General features: G+C 40.9%; 1 protein-coding gene across 2 annotated transcripts in view; it reads left to right on the top strand.

The window, feature by feature from the left end:
* Positions 1 to 23,996, top strand: part of PIK3R3 (phosphoinositide-3-kinase, regulatory subunit 3 (gamma)) — a 293,821-nt gene that overhangs the window by 57,509 nt on the left and 212,316 nt on the right. Inside the window, exon 1 of one of the 2 annotated variants that reach the window (XM_006839713.1) lies at positions 23,251 to 23,298. The exons of the other annotated variant lie outside the window; for it this stretch is intronic. The gene's annotated coding sequence lies outside the window, so the exon portion shown is untranslated. Of the gene's footprint in view, positions 1 to 23,250; positions 23,299 to 23,996 lie in introns of those variants that run through there. 2 annotated transcript variants of the gene reach the window in all.

The following is a 23,996-nucleotide window of genomic DNA, read 5'->3' as shown; positions in this document are numbered from 1 at the left end:
ACTCCAGGTTGGTCTGCTTGTCCTTTCAAGTGGGAATTTCCCATCTCTGGAGATCTGGATGTGGTTCAGGCTTTCACCTATAGTCTTATGTATTGCAGAGGCTCCACAGGAAGCCTCCTTCACTGGGCACGTTGTAGCCCCATTTTAGGTATTCCAATCAGTTATAGGCAGACGACGGACTTACAAGCTTTCTATGGTGATGCTTCTAAATAGGTTTTGATCCTGAATTGCACCCTGTTTATTTCCCTAATAAACCCCATAATCATATTGTTATGAGTTCTGTGTGGCCATTGCAATGGGCTGTCAAACCCAGATGTGAAACAGAATGCTGTGGGAGGGAAGATTGGTGTCAGATTAGGATAAAGAAGGCTGTAGGGTGGAAACACGTCTGACCTCTGCTTTATAGGAATCGGCTGGCCTTGGGATGATTTTGAGTTTGATTCTTTTTCCTCCTTTTGAAGACAGGGGAAGTCCAACTAGCAGACACATTGAGGTAGGTTTGGTGGTGGTAGTGGTGTGCCGTGGAGTCGGCTCCGACTCAGCAATCTGCACAGGGTTTCTGAGGCTATAAATCTTTATAGGAGCAGAAAGTCTCATCTTTCTCCCACGGAATGGCTGGTAGTTTCGAACTGATGACCTTGAGGTTGGCAGCCAGACTCGTAACCACTACGCTACTAAAGCTATGCTTAATGTCTATAAATAAGAAAGTGGGTATTCATGTTAGAATAACTTGGGTATAAAAAGGCTATTAAATAGAATAATATAATTTAGTACTTATTGACAAATGAGGCTAGAGATGTGGTTGTATTTTGGGGGTTCTACCAGGATCTTTGGAGTCCTGGTGTGGCGCTATGGGTTAATGCACCAGATTGCAAAGCCATTTGAACTGCAAGGTCGGTGGTTCAATCTCACCAGCCATTCCTTGGAAACCCTATACAGGGTCACTATGGGTCGGAACCAACTCGACGGCACTTAACAACAACAACAACCAGGATTTTTATGAATCTTCTTAAAGGTGAAAGCAATACCACGTCTGCATCATTACTTCTAGAGACAAAGCCAATGTTTAGGACAATGACTAAAATATCATTTGAAAACTGACATATGGAAGTGGATGCAGACTTCTAGAAACTTCATGAATTTTGAGACATAAAAGAACTTTAAGTTACCTGAAATTTAAAAGATTGTTCAAACTTGTATTAAGTCCTTAAGTAGAAAAAGAGGGTCCAGTAAGGTATTCAGGAGGAAAGAGAACACAGACTTCTCAGTGGCTAAAAATTTTAATTATTCTGAAGTCCCCAGGATATGCCAGGAAATAGAGCTGCAATGTTAAATATGGTTGTTGTTGTTATGTGCTGTGGAGTCGGTTCCGACCCATAGCGACCCTATACAGGGTTTCCGAGACTGTAAATCTTTACAGGAGCAGAAAGCTTCATCTTTCTCCCACAGAACAGCTGGTAGTTTCGAACTGCTGACCGTGAGATCAGCAGCCCAATTTGTAACCACTACACTAGATGTTCTCATATATGAAAATAACCCCAACTGCCATCAGAATTATTGACCTAGTTACCATGACAGATGCAAACAAAAGTTATCCAGTTAATTCTGAGACTTATGAGGTTCCAAAAGTTGAAAGTAGTTTTGGGGAAAAGTGCTCTTGACTGGAGCATTCTACTGAAATGCTGTTAAGATGTAGAGAAAAGATGACAGAATTTCTGAGCCTGGTATGGGGAGTTTTCAAGGCAACCAAAGTCTCAATGTCAGTTGGCTAGGTGTTTAAATGCTGCAAAGTAGGAGTTGGGAGAGTTTAGAACCACAGAACTGTTTAGACTTTTTTTCTTTGTTCTAGCAGAAGGTAGGAGAAAATATGCCTATTTCATTACTAGGGCTGGGGACATTTTCTAGAAGGCAGAGGAAAAGATAAAACCAGTCCCTCCTGGAACAAGTGAGGGCGAGGGCTATCCTAGGATAAGGCTTTGGGGAAAGTTCCAGATTCTAGACTCAGAATAGCCTTTCAGATTCTGCCAGTTGTTGAAACTAATATGAGAAAAAGAGGCAGGATGCAACTCATGTAATAGAAAGAAAACTTAATGTGATTGTTAATTTGTAAGGTGACTGTAGATTTATACCTAGGACTCTAATGACTATTATAAATAAGGACTTCACCAGACACACAAAAGCCCTGATGGTGGCCCTATTGGTTTTTGGTAAAAAGGTACCAGAGTAGACACTTTTGAGACCTTAAAAGGTGGAACACTGGATAAAATTGGGTTAGAAGGAAGCTCCTAGGACGCTGAGGTCAAAACAAAAACCCTAGCTATAAATTCCATTGCTAGGTATATAATGTAGAAAAATAAGAGAAGTGACATAAACAAGATATATGCACACACTTGTTCACTGAAGCATTATTCACAACAGCAAAAAAGATAGAAACAATCCAAGTGCCCATCAACAGATGAATGGATAATCCATGCTGCATACAAGGATAATGCAAAAAGTATTGCTCCAAAGTCATAGAAACCTTTAATAAACAAAACTATCAAAATGTGAAGCTATTTTTTTTCTTGACATACTTTCTCCATCTAGATCTATACACTTCTGAAGATGGTGTTTCCATCTCTCCAATAATTCCCTGAAGAATTCTGTGCTCTTTTATTTATACCACATCAATAAGTAGTTTTGGCATACTTGAGGATGTTCCTTTTAAATATTCTTTGAGTTTTAGTAACAAAGATATGTCTGAAAGGGTAAGATCAGGGCTTAGATGGATGGGTTAAGGTCTCCCAATAAAATTCTCTGAGGACAGCCTTTCCCACCCTCTGAGAATGAGCAGGTGCATTGTCATGAAAGAAAGAAATTCCTCAACACAATTTTCCGTGTCTTTTCTCCACCAATGCAGTTTTCAAATTTCTTGAAACATCTTCAGAATAAGCCCCCATGATCATCCCATGTCCTTTGAGAAAATCTATCATGATTACCCTTTGAGAAACCCAAAAAACAGTTGCCATAATCTTCTGAATTAACTTCTCTGATTTGAATTTAACTGGCCTAGCAGATCACCTCAGACTGTTTGAGTTTCCAGCAGGCATTGTGAAGATAAGGGAAGAGGTGAAAAATCTGTGGTTTTATGTTGGAATCTAGTGTTCAAGAGAAGTAGGTACATTGACAGGGACAGAGTCTAGACTTTAAAGTGTTTATCCAAAACATGCAGGAACAAACCATCTGAATATTCTCATCCTTGTTCCAGGTATTGAAGTCATAGGAAAATTAAGGCAGGAAGAGTCAAAAATTACCATTCTCTCTTCCTCTACTCTGGGACTGTTAACTTTTTTTTTTTTTTAAGTTTTTACTGTGAACTGAGTGATAGTTTACATGGGAGAACATCAGTTTTACACTCATCGTTTCATTGCAATGATTACAATCCCCTCCATGCATCATCATTCTACAGTATTTGCTTCTATCCCCTCTGTTTTTTGTTTTTTGGTGGGGGGGATATACACAGGAACACTCAGGAATATATAATCATTTAAATGACCAAATGGCACATCCTGCAAGGCTGCCTTCAGACCACAAGCACACAGCCTTTTTCTTTCCATGAGTCTGGAGTCCTCAGCGGCTCTATGTTTCCGTGTCCTCATCTCTACCTCCATCTCTGGTGTCACTGCTTCTCTAGAATAGGGTCCCATATTCCACTCGTACTCATCTCTTGATGGTCTCTGTTCCTGGACTGTAAGATTAACTACTCCCCACTTTTTGTTACAAAACTACTACCATTATATTTGTGACAGTTGCAATTACTCACTTTGAATCATAAGATCTTAACCCCATCTCCTTTCTCCAATGGGTCTGTTAACTTTTAAAGTTTTAATTTGGAGACTTCTCAAAATTCAGACTGGTATGAGAAGGTGTCATGAAAAGACCAAGTCAGTAGTAGTTTCTCTAAGCATGGGATGTGATTGGGTTTAGGTAAGCCGCCTAAGTTAGGTATTAGAGATCCAATCCTTTAGAAAATGGTGCAAAAGCATTGTCTGAGAGTGATTTTTGAGTGGCAGAAAAATTCTGGGGATTGAGTCTTTGCACATTTCAGTTCCTGGAGAAGGACATCATGGCAAAGTGGAGGGTCAGTAAAAAGAGGAAGACCCTCAACAAGATGAATTGGAACAGTGACAGCAGCAACGGGTTTAAGTGTAGCAAGGATTTCGAGGTTGGCAGTGTTTCCTTCTGTTGTGCATAAGGTCGCTGTGAGTCAGTACCAAGTTGATGGCATATAACAACAATGCCTAGAATATTGATCTTTATGTGTTCCGTTTCATTGTTTGACAACTTCTAATTTTCCTAGGTTTATACTTTGTATGTAGTCCTGATGTAGCACTGTGGGTTAATAAGCTGGACTGCAAGGTCATCTGAGCTGCAAGGTCAACAGTTCAAGCTCACCAGCTGCTCCTTGGAAACCCTATACAGGGTCGCTATGGGTTGGAACTGACTCGACAGCACTTAACAACAACAACAACATACTTTATATGTTACATGTTCCGATTATTAATGGATGTGTGCAGCTGTTTCTCCTCATTTTGAGTTGTTCCTCATTAGCAAAAGAAAGTTCTGAAAAAACTGCTCCATCATTTTGGTCAACTCTACCTTGAGGAGGCAACTCTTCCCTAGTCATATTTTAAGTGTCTTTTAATCTTTGAGGCACATCTTCCAGCACGATATCTGACAATGATCCGCTGCTACTCATAATGTTTTCAGTGGTTAAACATTCAGAAATAGCCTGCCTCTTCACCTTGTGAGTCTGTTTTAGTCTGGAAGCTCATCTGAAACCTGTCCACCATGGGTGACCCTTCTGGTATTTAAAATACTGGTAGTATAGCGTCCAACATCACAGCAACGTGAAAGCCACCAAGTAAGACACAATGACAGACGAGTGCTGGACTAACATGTTTAAGTGCCTCTAAGCAGCTGTATCTCTAATAAGAACTGGACTGCTAACCACAAGGTTGGCAGTTCAAACCCACCAGCCACAGCTATCAGGGTCACTAAGAGTCAGAACTGACTGGATGACACTTAACAACAACAACAATTAGCTGCATATAGGTGATACAGTATCCTTTTTGGCTTATATTAATTCCTGTCCTGTTTCTTGCAACTGACAAAATCACACTAATACAACAGTGATGCTAGATTCTATAGGAGACTCAGGTCTTTACAACTTCAGTAATTTTGTTCGTTCTCAGTAAAAGACGAGAATATGTAATGTCACACAGATCATTGAGATTTCTGTTTTTACAACTGTTCCTCCCCCATAAATTATGTAAAATTAGAAACATCCATAATATTAATCCTTATGAAAATCTCTTTTTTCCAGGATTGCAAAAGCCTTCAATTCTTTACATTTTCAGGGCAGATCCAGGCATCAATTTTTTGAAGAGTAGGCTTAAGGTCCAGAAGAAAGTCAAGTCCCTCACTCCTTTGAGATTTTTTTGAGTTCAGGCTTTGATAACTTTAGTGGACTGCTTAGTTTAGACTTCTATCCAAGTAATTGCTAACCCATGCTAATGCTGATTTTAAAGACATTGGGGTAGATATTATGTTAAAAAAATAAAGAGGAGAGAAAGTCAAAAGTATAGGTTTTGCTAGTACAAGCCTGTCTGATAGTGAGGTATGAAACTGTATTAAAAAAATAATAAGAGTTCCAGCTCAAAAATAGGAAACATAGGAAAGTTCTGAGAGACAGTAGATGTGTGTCAAGTGCTAGACTATACTCCACTTACATGTGTATTTACCAGTGCCAGTCTGGTTTCTTGTGATAACTGGCAACGTAGGTCTGAGTCCAGCTATCAGCAAGCATGCTGATACTTTCTCTTCACTAGCTAGCCTCACTTTTTTTTTTTTTTTAATTCTTATTGTAAATTGAGTGAAGGTTTTCAGACAAGATCATTAGTTTTACATTTAACAGTTCATACACTTTGTTTCATCTCAATGATTGCAATTCACCCTTGAGACAGGCCTGGCAGGAAGCGACTGGATACTATGCTCATGGTAGCAGCTGACCTTATGGTCCAGGACAAGTCATTACTACCATAGTTGTGAGTGTAAGGTTGGAGAGAAAAGTAATGGGCAGACTCAAGCCAAGTTGGTGGTGGTTGGGGAGGGGGTTGTTTCACTGAAGGAAATGTTCAAGGCCTCCCAAAGGGGATGATCAGAGCTTTCTCCAAGAGAACTGGAGTCAAGACCTGATTAATGGGGTTGTAGAGAACATTTGACATTTTTGGCTACCCAGCATTTGAACACTCTTCCCATTTTGGAGGACTCCCAAATCAAATGGGAGTCAGGCCACATAAACTCTGATATGATGCTTGAGTATGGTGCCAGAAGGTACAAGAATGAAATAAAGTGCTATTTTAGGATTTAGGACTTCCCAGTAAGCTCAAAATAACTATTTGGAGGTATAATACATAGCCTGAAAATGGGAGAGAAATGTCAAAATGATTCACCAAAATAATTTACAACTGATAAGGGAATCTATGAAAAAAATTGCCTCCCTGCTTCTGGCAGGTATTAGGGCTGACAAGGAAGCCCACTTCAAGGCACTACTCCAGGCTCCTTGATTAACAGAAAGAAAAAACGGCATTGATCTAGTCACTTCTTGGGTCACAAGAAACAGAATCTAGTTGGAGCCTGCTTAAACAAGTAAAGAATTTATATAAATGACCCCATTAGATATGGGAAAGTGGGGCCTTTGCCCTGGGCCCTATGCTTAAGGGGTCGGCTTTGGCCCTCCTCTGGGCCCATCTCTCCCTGTTGTTGTTGTTGTCAGGTGCCATCGAGTCGGAACCGACTCATAGCGACTCCATGCACAGCAGAACGAAACAATGTTCGATCCTGGGCCAACCTCACCACCACTGCCACCCCCGAGTCCATCAATGATGCCATCTGGCCGATCCATCTCGTTGGAGGTCTTCCTCTTTTTCTCTGACCCTCCACCCTACCCAGCATGACATCCTTCTCCAACGATTGTTTCCTCCGGACTACATGTCCAAAGTAGGAGAGACGAAGCTTAGCCATCCTGGCCTCCAAGGAGCACTCTGGCTGCACTTCTTCCAAAACAGATCTATTGGTTCTTTTGGCAGTCCATGGCACCCTCAGTATTCTCCTCCAACACCACAACTCAAAGGCATCAATTCTTCTACGATCCTCTTTATTCACTGTCCAGCTTTCGCATCCATATGAGGCTATTGAAAACACAATGGCCTGGGTCAGGCGCACCCTAGTCCTCAAGCTGACATCTCTGCTCTTCAATACTTTAAAAAGTTCCTGTGCAGCAGATTTGCCCAGTGCAAATTTCTCTCCCTACAGGATGAGAAATCCTTGGAGCCAAGATCTTCCTCTTCTATACTATCCTCTGATACCCAAGATCCTGAAATTCTCAGCTCAAATGATCCCAACCATGTTTATAGGACTTGCTTGGGCCTCTTCCTGTAGACCTCTTCTTCCAAGACAGATACCATTGTCAATGTGATCACCTTTAGACCCAATGGAATTGTCAAGGGGCAACTGGTTGTAAGGGGGTATAGAAGAAGCTTAGAGATGTATAAAAGCCCCTTCCTCTCTACTCCTCAGAATACATGATAGAGTCAGGGATGGGAAAAGAAGGGTGGTCACCTTTTCATACACCACCATGCTCAGTAGAGTTCTGAACATCAACGAATTCTAAATTTGAACCTAGTCTTCCAGGTTTACACTGGTATTTCAAATATCAGCAGCGTCATTCATGATAGACAGGTTTCAGAAAGCGTCCATGCTAACAGAGTAGGAAGGAGTCCTGGCAATCTATTTCTGAAAAAATTGGCCAGCTAAAACTTTCTGTATAGCAGTGGAACTTTGTCTGATATAGTGCTAGAGGATGAGCTCAAGTTGGAAGGCACTCAAAATATGACCGAGGAAGAGGTGCCACCTCAAAGCAGAGTCAACCTTAATGACATGAATGGATTAAAGCTTTTTGGACCTTCATTTGCTGATGTGAAATGATTCAAAATGAGAAGGAAGAGTTGCAATTATCCATTAATAATCAGAATGTGAAATGTACAAAGTATGAACTAGGAAAATTGAGAATCATAAAAAATGAAATGGAACACAAAGTTTGATATGCTAAGTATTAAGTGAACTGAAATGGACTAGTATTGACCATTTTAAATTGGACAAACATATGGTCTACTATGCTGGGAATGACAAATTGAAGAACAGCATTACACTCATCATCAAAAAGAACATTTCAAGATCTATGCTGAAGTACAATGCTGTCAATGATAAGATGATCTCTACACATCTATAAGACTAGTTAATACTACTTATTAAAATTTCCGCACTAACCACAAATGTCCAAGATGAAGAAACTGAAAAATATTACCAATTTATGCAGTCTGAAATAAATCAAACATGTTATCAAGATACCTTAGTAACTAATGGTGACTAGAATGCAAAAGTTTGAAACAAAGAATGGTAGCTGGAAAATATGGCCTTCATGACAGAAACAATGCTAGAAATCACATAATAGAATTTTGCAAGACCAATGACCTAGTCACTGGAAATATCTTTTTATAGCAACATAAACAGTGACTGTACACATGGACCTCACTGCATGTAATACACAGGAATCCAATTAACTACATCTGTAAAAATAGACTACGGGGAAGTTCAATAGCATCAGTCAGAATAAGGCCAGGAGCCTACTGCAGAACAGACTATCAACTGCTCATATGCAAATTCAGCCTGAAGCTAAAGAAAATTAAAATAAGTCCATAAGAGCCAAGGTATGATCTTGAGTATATCTCACATGAATTTAAGACCGTTGCAAGAATAGATTTGAACTAATTTGAACACTAATGACCAAGGACTTGATGAGTTATAAGAGGACATCATACATGAGAAAGTCATTAAAAAGACAGAAGTCTGAAGTTTGCTAAAGTGAAAGCAAGAAATTATGAAGTAAAAGAGTAGAAGAAAAAATTTCAAAGGGCAGCTAGAGAGAAAAAAAGTAAAGTCTTAAAATTAAATGTGCAAAAACCTGGTGTTAGAAAACCAAAAAGAAAGAACACAGATTTTTTAAGCAGATAGAATTGAAGAAAAAAATCAAGCTAGAGTTACAATATGGAAAAATTCTGTGGGCAAAAATTGAATTATGCAGGAAGTATCAAAAGAAGATGGAAGGAATACACAGAGTCACTGTACCAAAAAGAAGTGATCAACACTCATTCATTTCAGGAGGCAGCATATGATGGTAGTGAAGGAAGTCCAAGCTACACTTAGGGCATTGGCAAAAAATAAGACTCCAGGAATTGATGGAATACAAGTGAAATATTTTACCAAGTAGCTGCAACGCTGAAAGCATTCATCTATGTCAAGAAATTTGGGCACAGTTTTACCTGGCCCACTGATTGGGAGAGATCCATATTTGTACTCAATCCAAAGCAAGGTGATTCAATGGAATAGGAAAATTATCTAACAATGTCATACAAGGAAAATTTTACTGGATATTTCAAAAATGGTTGCAGCAGTATATAGGCAGAGAACTGCCAGAAAATCAAGCCAGATTCAGAAGAGGACATGGATGGAGGGATATCATAGCTGATGTAAAATGGATCTTGGCTGAAAGCAGAGAACACCAGAAAGATGTTTACCTGTGTTTTATTGACTATGCCAAGGCATTTGTGTGGATAACATTGCAAAGAACGGGAATTCCAGAACACTTAATTGTGCTCATGCTCAACCTGTACATAGACCAAGAGGCAGTAATTTGAACAGAACAAGGGGATGCTGTGTGTTTTTAAATCAGGAAAGATATGCATCAGATTTGTATCTTTTCATCATACTTATTTAATCTGTATACTGAAGGAGCTCTGGTAGCGTAGTGGTTACGAATCGGGCTGCGAACCTTAAAGTCAGTGGTTCGAAACTACCAGCTGCTCCACGGGAGAAAGATGAGGCTTTCTACTCCCGTAAAGATTTACACCCTCGGAAACCCTATACAGGGTCGCTATGGGTCGGAACTGACTTGATGGCACATAACAACAACAACAACTGAGCAAATTATCTCAGAAGCTGGACTAGATAAAAAATAATGTGGCATTTGGATTGGAAAAAGGCTCATTTACAACAGGTTGTATGCAGATGAAATAACTTTGCTTGCTGAAAGTGAAGAGGACTTGATGCACATACTGATGAAGGTCAAAGACTACAACCTTCAGTATGGATTATGGAGGTATAATCCATACTGAAGGTTGTAGTCTTTGACACATAAATACCAGAAAGAATACCAGAAAGATGTTTACCTGTGTTTTATTGACTATGCCAAGGCATAGTCAAATGTTTTATTTCTGTATCAAAGACTACATAAATAAAAATGTTTCAACTGGTCCAATAAGCAACATCATGATAAACATGGAAAAGATTGAAGTTGTCAAATATTTCATTTTACTTGTATCTACAATCAGCACCTATGGATGCTGCATTGGGCAAATTTGCAAAAGACCACTTTAAAGTGTTTAATAAAGCAAAGATGTCACTTTGAGGACTAAGGTGTGCCTGACTCAAGTCATGGTATTTTCAACTGCATCATATGCATGCAAGAACTAGACAATGAATAAGAAATACCAAACAAAGAAGAGTTGATGCCTTTGAATTATGGTGTTGGCAAAGAATATTGAATATAACTTGGACCACCAGAAGAATGAACAAATATGTCTTGGAAGATGCACAGTTAGAGTACTCCTTGTAAGCAAGGATGATGAGACTTGGTCTCATGCACTTTGAACATGTTATCAGAAGCGACAAGTCCCTGAAGAGGGTCCATATGCTTGGTTAAAGTGGAGGGTCAGTGAAGAAGAGGAATACCTTCAACAAGATGGATTTACACAGTGGCTGTAGCTGTGGACTCAAGCATGGCAGTGCTTGTGAGGATAGCACAAGACTAGGCATTGTTTTGTTTTTTATTGTACATGGGGTCACTGTGAGTTGGAACTGTCTTGATAGCATCTAACAACAACACAACAAGCATGTAAAGCCTTGTAAGCCCAAATACTTGTACTTTATCCTTAAAGCAACAAGAGGGTTATAACATATCTTTAAGAATCACCACTGGCTACAGAGTAGATTGGAGGGGCAATTTTGAAGGCATGGAACATATAGTAGGTTGTTGCAACAATGAAGACAAAAGATAACTTGGAAAAGAACTACTGAAGCAATGGTGATGATGGAGAGTGCTGTGGATTTGAGAGATGTCTGGGAAGTAGAAAGGTAACAGTTGGTGATACATCACTGCAAAATGAGTTTACAACCATTCTGGTTGAGAATCTTTCCCTATATTGATAGTATTTTTTTTACTTTGCTTCTCCACGTGATTAACTCAGTTCCAGGACCTCACTGGGTTGATCAGCTAGTCCTAAGAGCACTAACAATGGGTTAAGTTCTCAGAATGTGAGTGGATTGGTAACCCAACCCAGGCTAATAGTCAATTGCCCCACTGTAGTGGCCCCCTTTTAAAGCCTTTTCCTAATTCACTATGACATCCTTCCTCTCAATTTATACATGACTTTATTCCTGGCCATAGTTGATAGAAAACAGGCTGAATCAATAAGACTTTCTTTCATTAATATATAGAAATAGGCCCCCAAACAAGAACTGGTCTCTCCAGGGGTTTAGACCTATAACCTGGATTTCTGGAGTTGGTTGTGGCCACTGTCCATCATGAAGACTGAGTTGCAAAGGAAGTCAGTTTTCAAAAATCCAAAGAATGAAGGGAATTCTCTGAAAGCAGTAGGGCTGAGTAATGGAAGGAACACTGTTGTTGTTATTGTTAAGTGCTGTCGAGTAGGTTCCGACCAATAGCGACCTTGTATAGGGTTTCTTAAGAGCAACTGGTGAGCTTGAACCGCCAACCTTGGGGTTCAAATTGAGTTTGCAGTCCAGTGTATTAATCCACAGTGCCAAACCAGGACTCCAGAAGGGACACTAACAGCAATCTATTCTCTGATTCTAGGGTCTTCTGAGGCCCAGCTTTGTCCCTGTTTTTATAGTTAAGCCTGTGCCTATTATTTGCAGGGCCTGGGGCAATTGGAGACCCACACACTATGTGTTTAAATATTTTAAAAGTCATAAATCATTAAAAACTTTAAATAAAATATATTAAAATTTACAAACTTGACAAATATATTGTTATTGTTAGGGATGTTGAGTGGTTTCCAACTCATAGATTTCATGGAAGAAAGATATGGCCATCTGCTTTCGTACAGATTGTCGCTGTTGTTGTTAGGTGCCATTGAGTCAGTACTGACTCATAGTGACACTGTGCACAACAGAATAAACACTGTCCGGTCCTGCAACAACCTCACAGTAATTGTAACACTTAAGCCTATTGTTGCTGCCACTGTGCCAATTCATCTCATTGGGGGGGCGGGGCGGGTCTCCTCTTTTTGGCTGACCCTACACTTTACCAAGCATGATGTTCTTCTTCAGGGACTGGTCCTTCCTAATAATATGTCTGAAGTATGAGAGATGAAGACTGGCCATCCTGGCTTCTAAGGAGCATTCTGGTTGTATTTCTTGCAACACAGATTTGTTTGTTTTTCTGGCCATGCGACGATATTTTTTAATATTCTTCAACACCATAACTCAAATGCATCAATTCTTCTACGGCCTTCTTTACTCATTGTCCAACTTTCACATGCATATGAAGTTATAAAAAATACCATGGGTTGGGTATGACAGTCCTCAAACTGTCATTTTTACTGTTTAAAACTTTATAGAGGTCTTGTGCAGCAGATTTGCCTAATGTAATGCAGTGTTTGATTTCTTGACTTCCATGAGTGTTGATGGTTGATCTGAGCAAAATGAAGTCTTTGAAAACTTCAATCTTTTCTTCATTTATTATGATGTTTTTCACTGGTGTCCAGTGGTGAGGATTTTTTTTTTTTAACATTGAGATGCAACCCATACCAAAGGCTATGGCCTTTGATCTTTATCAGTATTTTAAGTCCTCTTGGCTTCCAGCAAGCAAGATTGTATCATCCGCATGTTGCAGATTATTAATGAATTTTCCTCCAATCCTGATATGCCACATTTTTCATCATATCATCCAGCTGCTCAAACTGGTATTGGCTATTTTGAATCTGATAATCATACAGTTTCATATTCCAGTAATGACAAATAGAAGAGGAATGATGACACATTCATTATCAAAAAGAACATTTCAAGCTCTATCCTTTTGACTGCTAACCAAAAAGTCAATAGTTTGAACCCACCAGCTGCTCTTTAGGAGAAAGATGTAGTAGTCTGCTTCTATAAAGATTTACAGCCTTGGACATTTTTGGAGCAGTTCTGTACAGTCCTATATGGTCATTATGAGTTGGAATTGACTCAACCACAACGGGTTTGGTTTTTTGTTTTGGATAACTCAGTAGAAACACCAATCACAAGGCATTCTTCCAAAGTAGGATACTGGAATAGATTACTACTCCATTGTCCTGGTAAAGAAGACCCACTGGAAGATTTTGAGTTGTGGTTAGGAAACAAAGTCAGAAGTCAATGCTACAAGGGCAGAATCAGTGAGGAGTGTGAGGTTAAGACTGAGGAGTCAAGGTCAAGAATGGACTGAGAAACAGTAAGCTGTTAGAGGGGAAAGATAGAAGAAATAAAGGGTGCTATCTTACCCTGCTCTTATGGCCTCAGAGAGAGTTAACTAGTTAAAGAGCACAGCACAGAGCTAACCTGCTATTGCTTGTTCACGTTAAGTGTCCATTACTACTAAATAGTGGGCAAAATAGTGTTTTACTGAAGTACAAGATGTAGCTCATGGGAGGGGCTTAGTTTAATTGAATTTGAATTGAGCTTTTCATTTTGGACTCCTTTCTCCTTCTATCTTTACACTTAATATATCTCCTTAGGAAGTAATCTACTGTGGGCTAATGTGCTGGTCTGCAAACTTGGTTTGCACCACAAGGCCAAGTGGTTCAAGCTCACCAGCCACTCCTTAGAAACCTATACAGGGTTCCTATGGGTCAGAACCACCACTCGCCTGTCAGTTTGTCATACTTTGATGGCTTGTGAGTTGCTGTGAATCTGGAAGCTATGCTACCAGTATTTTAAATACCAGCAGGGTCACCCATGGTGGACAGATTTCAGATGAGCTTCCAGACGAAAATAGACTAGGAAGAAGGAGTGACGAACTACTTCCGAATATTTAGTCACTGAAAATCTTATGAATAGCAGAGAAACACTCTCAGATATAGTGCTGGAAAATGAGCCCCTCAAGTTGGAAGGCACTCAAAATGCAACTGGGGAAGATCTGCCTTTTCAAAGTAGAGTTGACCATGATGATGTGAATGGAGTAAAAGCCAGTGAGAGTAAAGCCCTTGGGACATTCATTTGCTAATGGGGTACAACTCAAAATGAAGAAAAACAGCTGTAAACATCCATTAATAATTGGAACATGGAATGTACTTAGTATGAATCTAGGAAAAAGGGGGAATTGCCAAAAATGAAATGGAACACATAAACATCGATATCTTAGGCATTAGTGAACTGAAATGGACTGGTATTGGCCATTTTGAATCTGACACCTACATGGTTTACTATGCCTTGAATGACAAATTGAAGATGAATGATGTTGCATTCATCATCAAGAAGAACAAATCAAGATCAGTCATGAGGTACAACACTGTCAGGATAATATCCATGTACCTACAGGGAAGACCAGTTAATACCACTATTATTCAATTTTATGTACCAACCACTAAAGCCAGTGAGGATGAAATTGAAGAATTCTACAAACTTCTTCAGTCTGAAATTGATCAAACATGCAATCAGACGTATTGATCATTACTGATGATTGGAATGCAAAGGTTGGGAACAAAGAGGAAGGAGCAGTAGTAGGAAAATATGACCTGGGTGATAGAGATGATGCTGGAGATTGCATGATAGGATTCTGCAAAACCAATGATTTGTCCATTTCAAATACCTTTCAAATTGTAATCTTTCAAGAAAGTGAGGTAGCACTGGAGGCACTCATTCATCTATGCCAAGAAATTTGGAAGACAACTATCTGGTGAACTGATTGGAAGAGATCCATATTTCTGCCTATTCCAAAGAGAGGTGACCCAATGGAATGTGGAAATCATTGGACAATATCTTGATAGTCCATGCGAGTAAAGTTTTACTAATGGTAATACGGAAACAGCTGCATTGACAGAGAACTTCCAGAGATTCAAGTCGGATTCAGAAGAGGACGTGGAATGAGGGATATCATTGCTGAAGTCAGATGGATCTTGGCTGAAAGTGGACAATATCAGAAAGATGTTTACCTGTTCTTTATGGGCTATGCAAAGGCTTTCGATTGTGTGGATCATGACAAGCTATGCACAACATTGAAAAGTATGAATATCTTGGAACACTTAATTGTGTTCATGAGGAATCTGTACATGCCAAGAGGCAGTTGTTTGAACAGAACATGGGAACACTGAATGGTTTAAAATTAAGAAAGGTGTGTGACAGGGTTGTATTCTTTCACGATATTTATTCAACTTGTATGCTGAACAAATAATCTGAGAAGCTGGGTTATATGAAGAAAAACATGGTATCAGGATTGGAGGAAGACTCATTAACAACCTGCGATATGCATATGATACAACCTTGCTTGCTGAAAGTGAAGAGGACTTAAAAAACTTACTGATGAAGATCAAAGAGCACACTCTTCTGTATGGATTGCATCTCAATGTAAAGAAAACAAAAATCCTCACCACTGGACCAATAAACAACGTTCTTATCAACGGAGAAAAGATTGAAGTTGTCAAAGACTTCATTCCTCTGAATCAACCATCAACACTCATGGAAGCAGCTGTCAAGAATAAAATGACATATTGCATTAGGCAAATCTGCTGCACATGACCTTTTTAAAGTGTTGAAGAATAAAGATGTCAGCTTGAGGACTAAGGTGCACCTGACCCAAGACATGGTATTTTCAATAACCTCATATGCATTGGAAAGCTGGACAGTGAATAAGGAAGCCCACAGAAAAATTATCCATTTGAGTTATGGTGTTGGAGGAGAATATTGAAAGTGCCATGGGCTGCCAAAAGAATAAACTGATCTGTGTTGGAAGAAGTGTCGCCAGAGTGCTCCTTGGAGGTCAAGATGGCCAAACTTCGTCTCTCATACTTTGGATATATTGCCAGGAGGGACCAGTCGCTGGAGAAGGATATCATGTTTGGTAAGGTGGAGGGTCAGAGAAAATGAGGAAGATCCATAGTGAGATAGATTGGCAATGGGCTCAAGTGTGGCAACAATTGTGAGGTGGCCCAGGACCGGGCAGTGTTTTGTTCTGTTGTGCATAGGGTCACTATGAGTCAGTATCGACTCGATGGCACCTAACAACAATGATGGGTCGGAAACGACTTGACAGCACTTAACAACAACAATGACATACCTACTTATATATATATATAATTTAATCAATATTGAATGTGTAGAAACTTTTAGATATATGTGATAATGAATTACATTTTTTATTTTAGTATAAAAATATATTACTTTTGAACATATACTCCCAGTGCCTTAAGAGTTTTTACCTAGTCCTTGTTGTTAGTTGCTAAGTCAATTCTGATTCATGACAACGCCATGTGTGCAGAGGAGAACTATTCAGTAGGGTTTTCAAGTCTGTGACCTTTTAGAAACAGATTGTCAGGCCTGTCTTTTGAGGTGCTTCCTGGTGAACAGAGAACTTTGCACATTGTCACCAAGAAGGGAGAAATAGGATTCTGAATAAAGTTTTGGGACAAATCCACCCAACCCCATTTTCATCAAGTTGATTTACCAGGACAATGGAGTAATCTATCCCAGTATCCTTCCTTGGCATACAGCCTTGTGGTTGGTGTTTCTATTCAAAACAAAGCAACAAAGCCATTGTGGTCGAGTTGACTCCAACACATAATGACCCTATAGGACAAAGTAGAACTTCTACATAGGGTTTCCAAGACTGTAAATCCTTCTAGAAGCAGACTGCCACAAATTTCTCTGGTGGAGTCATTTGAATGACCCACTTTTTGATTAACAGCTAAGCATTTAACCACTGTGCCACTAGGTTGGGCTCCAATAGTAGTATTTCCTTTAGAAGTCCCGGTAGAGGAATCGTTAAGAGTTCAATTGCTAACTGAGAAGTCAGCAGTTCAAACCTTCTAATGCCTCCTTGAGAAGAAAAGGCCTGCCGATCTGCTGCTGTGAAGACTGTAGCCTAGGACATCCTATGAGGCAGTTTTGTTCTGACATAGAGTGTCGCTACAAGTCCGAATGGACTTGATGGCACATATAGCAATAGCAGTGTCTCCTTTATAAGAAATATAATATGAGTATAACACAAGGTAGTCTCTACTCTTGAATAAAAAGAAAATCACTGTAGGTGTATCCTTTTTCAATCAAATGTTCAGAGCTTAAGACCTTTTACATTCCATAGTTGTACTTTTCTTACTCAAATGATGATCTGCTAACCCTAGAAGTTGCATCATTTTCCCAGATTTCAAGGATGATGGCTCTGCAAAAGTGTCCATGGAATTTGCAGGAGGCCTTTTGTTTTAATATATATATTACATACAACATTTCTAAGGTATCCTTGCAATTCTATTGTTCATAGCAAGGAAAAATGCTATTATTATTTAAACCAAAATTGTCTAATAAAGGGAACTTGGGTTGATTTTGCCATTTAAAATAGAAACATATTAAACAGTTTTTAGATTTAAGACCAGTAAAATTGCAGGGTGATTATTACACATTCCAGAAAGAAGGCATGTACTACAAATTATTCCAAACTATTGAAATAATGGCCACAGGAAGTAAGCATAGTTTAAAGCCCTATATGGTGTTACATTTTAGAAATGAACCTGACTGGAAAATGAAACCAGCTTCTTTTCTTGCTGTTGAGTTTTCCTCAATTTCCTACAAGCTGCTTGGAACTTTGCAAACAATTTACAGCTGATAAAATAAAATGGACAGCGGAACTAAGCATCTGTGGTAAAGACCCTAGAGGCAGTAAACGGAGGAAAGGGTCACTGTATCCCCCTCTTGGTTCCTGTAACCAAAGAACTGTACAGTCTTTTGATTTACTTTTTGTCCTTTTCAATAAATGGGAGTTAGCTGAGGACCTATAGAAAGGATTACTTAGGGTAACCTAAATTTAAACTGCCCCAGGAATTTTCTTGGAGCATTTACTAGTGACTTTTGCTCATTCATTCAAAGAACATTCACTGGCTACTCAATGTGTGCCAGGCCCTATTCTGGCACTGATGATTCAAGGACATGCTCTCCGTACATGAATAACTCCAAAAGTGGTAGGCGAGAGACAAGTTTGGAGACAGACAGTTAGAATACGGTGTGCCAAGGGCTGCACAGAGGCCAGTAAAGGGGGCTTCATGAACACAACATGCAGAATTAAATGCTGACAAGCAGGAGTTTACCACTTGATTGTGTTGTGGGGAAGAGGATTTTTATACCTATTAGGAGAGCTGCAAAGACCTTATTATAGCTGGTTCTTATGACATTAGAAACTGGAGGGGTTGTCAGGGACTAGATAGATAATCAAGGCCTTGAATGCCAGCCTAAGGGACTTACTGAGGGCAAAAGGAATCATTGCAGGGTTTAAGCAAGGAAGAAATGTGATCAGCTTTTTACATAGAGTGGTCACTGTGTGTGGTACTTGTATATGGACTGGAGGAAGCAAGGCAGGGAGATTATGAAGAAGCTGTTATACTCCTATTAATGAAGGTGAATGACTGGTGATCTGATCTTTGGGTCACTTTCAATGAAACTTTTTTCAGATTGAAGCTAACCATATGGATTGAAGAAAATGAGAATCTAAGTGACCACATGGTTTAAAGCAGGTGCATACCTGTCTGAGGTGACCTCTCAAGGTGTCCCAAATGTCATCTCTTCCAGGAAGTTTTCCCTTACCTGCAGAGATCATCACTGTCATTAAGGATCTCATAGCACTTTTGTCAATTTTTCTATGATAGAGCTCATCACATGCTTTATGATTATTCACTCCTTTCTCAGTCCCCTTCTCTATGTTTGACTCAAAATTAGGGACTCTATCTTATATTCATTTTTTTATCCCCAGAACTTAGAAACATCAATGAACTTGCTGAGTGAATGAGAGGAAGAGGGAGGCTATGTGGGTTAGCAGTTGAAACATCAGGCTCTCATCCTGGCTCTGCTAATAAGTGTCTGCGTGACTTTGAGCAAGTCTCTTCACTGCTCTGGGTCTCGATTTCTTCATCTGTAAAACGAGAGTAAAAATACAACCCTCCTTCTCAAGGTTATGGAGATTAAATGAGGTAACAGAGCTTACCAGCTGCTTGCCCTGTTTGTGCCCTGCCCTGGTGAAACAGCCTGGACTATTGTTCCTTCATTTGGATCTCATTTGCTCTCTCTCTCCTGGTGAGAGCCAAGCTGAAAATTGAGGCCTTGTTGGAGGGGAACTTTGTTGCAGTAGCATACATACCATCCAGGTGGCCCCTGTGTTGTTGGAAGGGCATAAACCAAGAGGAGAACAAGAAAGGATAAGAGAGACCTGCTTCTTTAGGGACCACTAAAGCTTAAAGAGGACTCAAAAATGTAGAAAGTGAGGCAGAGCAAACCTATCTTATATGCTGATGGATCCAAGGAACCAATCAAATAGTGCTCCCTAAACCCTGGAATTTAGCAGCATCTTAAGGCATGCCACTTTTATGAAGTCCACTCATTCATTTATTATGGCGTTTCAAGTGCTAAGAAAGATATAGAAGAGGAATGGGTAAAAGAAATTGCAAATGCCAAATAAAAGTAATGACATTCTAGAAAGAAAAAAAGATCATGATTTTTGGACGCTATTAATTCCCGGGAGAGATATCATTTCAGAAGATCTTCTAGCATTGAAGCTTTTACATTGTAAAGGCAAACTTTTCCATCAAAACTTGATATTTCCCTGATGTATAAGGTATGTGTCTGGGGAGGTCCTGAAATTTTCAACTGCAAAGTTATAGAGGTTTTGTGGGAGTCCCATCCATGGAGTTTATTTAGATGCATGGATTTGGTCTTATCACAAGACAAGTGATCAAGAGAAGACAATGAGAGAGGATAAAGAGGAGGGGATTTACTCCAGTGGAATTGCTCCCCAAAGGCTAAAAGTCAGGCTTGTATTAAAGCTAGTGATCTTAAAAAAATAAGTAAATAAAAGTGTGTTTCCATTTTGCAAGGCTTTAAAAAAAATATTGTGTGCTCAAATGGCACCTTTAATCACGAAGAACTTTTGGCTGAGTTCCAGGCTGATTCTGCTGGCACAGAGAGCTCTGAGATCATACCCTATATTCAGCTCATAGAAGAAATATTTCATCCATCTTTGAAATAGTGGGAGAAATGGACCAAATTTGAACAGTTTCATAGTAAAACATACAGGGGTGAGACGTGAAGGACACCCTACCCATTTTGAGTACTATTATTCTAAGTACTTAGTGGCATTCCCCTCTCCCCCCACTCTCAGAAGTTTTCAATAAACTAAGCAGCTTGCATAAATCCAAAGGTAATCTCCTATTTCACAGATATATAAATGAAGGCAGACAGATGTTGTGATTTACCTAAGACTAAATAAAAAAAGAAAAGGGTAGGTAAAGTGAAAAAGCAACTTCCAAAGTGGCAGGTCATGACCCAGAAGTTTGAGCTCTTAGAGCTGAATTTAATCCACACCCAGGCCAAATATAATTCTCCAGGATGGAAGTTGTCCAGGACACCAGAGTTAACACTCTCCACTTTTGCCAAAGAGCCTGAGGTGGTTTAGTGACAAGCGGTCAGAACCTTATTTCTATTTCTCAACTGAGAGAAAGTAAGGCCAGCATCATCTGACAGGCGCTTCTACTATGGCAGGGCACTGATTCAAGTCCATTTGAGGGAAACATCCCCCTTGATTCACCATTGCCTATTGCATCACTGTTATTCTTTGGAGGTTTCCAATTCAAAGATATATTTAAGTTGGACAGTTGGGTCATACAATTTTAGGTGGCAAGGTTGAGTCACAATCATGTGACAATCTTGAGCACTAATTTATATACTGAACTTCTTCACAATATCCTCTAAAGTCTTAGTTGTGGGAGAATACTGAATGATTGCTCTGTGTATTAAAAATTGAACCTCCATTACTAAATGGTGAAAAGTGACCCAGGCTAAAGTCACTGTGGAAATCTGAAAGCAATTATCTTTTCCACACTTTCTTTACTCTCATTTTGTTCAGGAATACACAAGAACACCCATGAACAAAAATAAATCAATTTACCCTTGACTGATTACTCTGTCTTTTGAGTTATCATATGTGAGTACTTCTGGCTCCCAGATACGGTGAAGTAAAGAGACTTCTGGGAAGTCAGCCACAAATTAGAACTGATCTTTCAGCATCTTCTACCTAGAGGAATGATTCTGGAGATTCAAATTAATGTGCCCTGCTCCAATGTTGTGCTGGCTTCTGAATTGCACTTGGATTACAGAAATGTAAGAAAGCATATTAGAATCCTGGTGTGTTTTCTTAGCGGACCCATGTTCATCCATACTTACTACCTTTTATTTTTAATTATTTTTTTTAACCCCTAACTCTTAATTCATACACATTTCAGCTGCTTCCAAGATGGCTCAACTAAGTCAGAACACCTTCAAGGAATGCACCCTCTACCTTAGGAGGTAGAAGGTGAAACGTGGCAACTGTTCTACAGGCACGAATCAATACAGCAGAGCCTTTCAGAGGGCTTAAATCAGGTTGTCAACTCAAACACAATGGGCTTTGTTACTCCTGTATAAAGAGGAAATGGAGCAGTTTTTGACTTCCCCAGATTGCATTGTAAGGTATGCAAGCAGGATGGTAATTCCAGGCACAATCTACATGAGACACAAATCTGCTTTTGACTTTTCAGTGTTCCCCAGCAAGTTAATTAGCTGTTTCTGAAATGCATGGAAATATTCAGCATTTCACACTGAAGCGATCTTCTAGTAGCTTTAGGCTTGGGGGTTGGGGCTGGGTGTGTGAGGGAAGGGGTCCTCTGTGTGTGTGTGTGTGTATTTTAGTACTTGTGATTTATTTCAGAAGCCATACGCGCTCTGATTTCCAAGACATTTTTCTAGTTTGAGCACTGAATCGGGGGGCGGGGGGTAGGAGGGGATTGCTACGATGCCCTGTTATTTCAGGTGAGACGGAGTTCAAAAGTCCTTTGGTAGGAGGATCGAAGGAACTGCGAAACGCTCCCCTAAGAAACCCTAAATCTGTTTAAGGAGAGAAGGGATTGTGGCTCAGGTATCGGCCGAGGGGTTCACAGGGAATCATGGGCATATCCTTTCACTGTGTGTGTGTGTTGCAAGTGTTTTTGAGGGCCTTTGCTTTGACAACTTATCACGGGAGGAGGGGCTGTCCCAGCAAGGTGGAGAGGTCTGTGGGGAGAAACTCTGTCCGGGGGACCTCCCCTAAGGGCTAGAAGAGCGCACCCAGACAAGTGAAAACGCTGACCCTCTCCATCCATTCCCCTCCCCCTCGGCCAGTCTCCGTGCAGAAGCGTCTTTAACCAGCTCATCCTCCTCCGCTTCTCACTCGCCCGAGCGGACCGAGCCTCAGCGGGAGCCCCGCCTGTCTCCGGGCAGCTAGAGCCCACGAGCATTAACCTAGCCTGTCAGTAACCGCCGTTTGCGCTCTTTCCCCCCACCTCCCTTTTTTTTTCCCTTTCCTTTCCCCCTTCTGCCTTTGTCCCGCTTAGTAACTGGGCTCTGACCAATCGCCGCTTCACCGGCCGGCGCCGGCTGTCTCCTGATTGGCTCACTTGGGGCGCGCAGTGGTCTCCCGCTCCTTCGCTGGAGCAAGGCAGACAAAAGACGCTGGCTCCCGGCTCCGGCAACTGGGATCAGCCAATCACCTTATGCTTTCTCCCCCCCTCCCCCCTTTCCTCCTTTCTCCCTCCCAGCCTGGCTCGCGTGCTCTGGGCACTGACTCCTGGCGTGCGGCCAGCGCCCGTACCGTACCATTCTGATCGAAACTGGGGGGTGGGGGGTGGCGGGGGAAGAGGTGATGCCTGATTAAGAGCCGAGGCTTAGAGAGAGGAGGGGGAGAGTGGAAAGCCGAGATGGTGGACAGCTGTGTGAACTGCTTCTCGGATCCCTGACAGGATATCTAGTACATTGAAGCTGGCTAGAGTGGAGCGGACAGTGGTGCTGCTGGTTGTCCCCCCTGCCTGACGCGGGTGGGTGGTGCCTCAGCGGGTGGGGTGGGGGTGGGGGAGAAGGGAGGGGGTGAGAGTCTCTTCAGCGCTGTTAAAATGAAACTCTAGTGGCTGAAGCCGAGGCAGAGCGTGAGGGAAAGCCGGCACTGGCGGGCTTGCAGACGGCCGGGCGGGAGCGCCCAGCCGAGCGGAGCTGACTGGACTCTCCGACTTTTCAATTCCGAGGCTGCGGCAGCTAGGGTTCTGGGCCCGGCCGGAACGGAGTCTGAGCGCTGACCCCTGAGGGGATACCTCTCTGCAGACTAGTGGAACCCTGAAACTCGAACGCAATCCCTGGTCCCCTTTTTATATCTTTCTTTGTCACTTACCCACTTTTCTTCCAACGCGTTATTTTTTTTTCCCCTTCCATTCTTCATTCTTCCTCCGAAGATTACAAAAGTGGCTTCCGTTGGAAAGATTTGGAGGCGGTGGGAAGCTCGTCTCTTTGGAGAGCGACTGTGTAGACGTGAATTTTTTTTCGAAGCCACTTTTCACACTCTACCCTCCGTCCCCCCAAGTCTCTGTACCCCTTGGAGGAAGAGAAGCTCCTAGCCTGAAAGTTGGAGGGGCATTTTGCCGGGTGCTGTAGGAGGAAAGGGGAAGGACTGTCCTCATCCTGGTAGTTGCCTGGACTTGTTACTGGCCGTTGGAAACCCTGAAGTGAATTTCCATGTGGGACTTTTACAGATATATACTTAA

The sequence above is a fragment of the Chrysochloris asiatica genome, unplaced genomic scaffold, assembly GCF_000296735.1.
Source record: "Chrysochloris asiatica unplaced genomic scaffold, ChrAsi1.0 scaffold00026, whole genome shotgun sequence".
NCBI classification, from domain to species: Eukaryota; Metazoa; Chordata; class Mammalia; order Afrosoricida; family Chrysochloridae; genus Chrysochloris; species Chrysochloris asiatica.
Note: the sequence above shows the minus strand (reverse complement) of the source record. Positions and strands in the feature narration are given on the sequence as shown.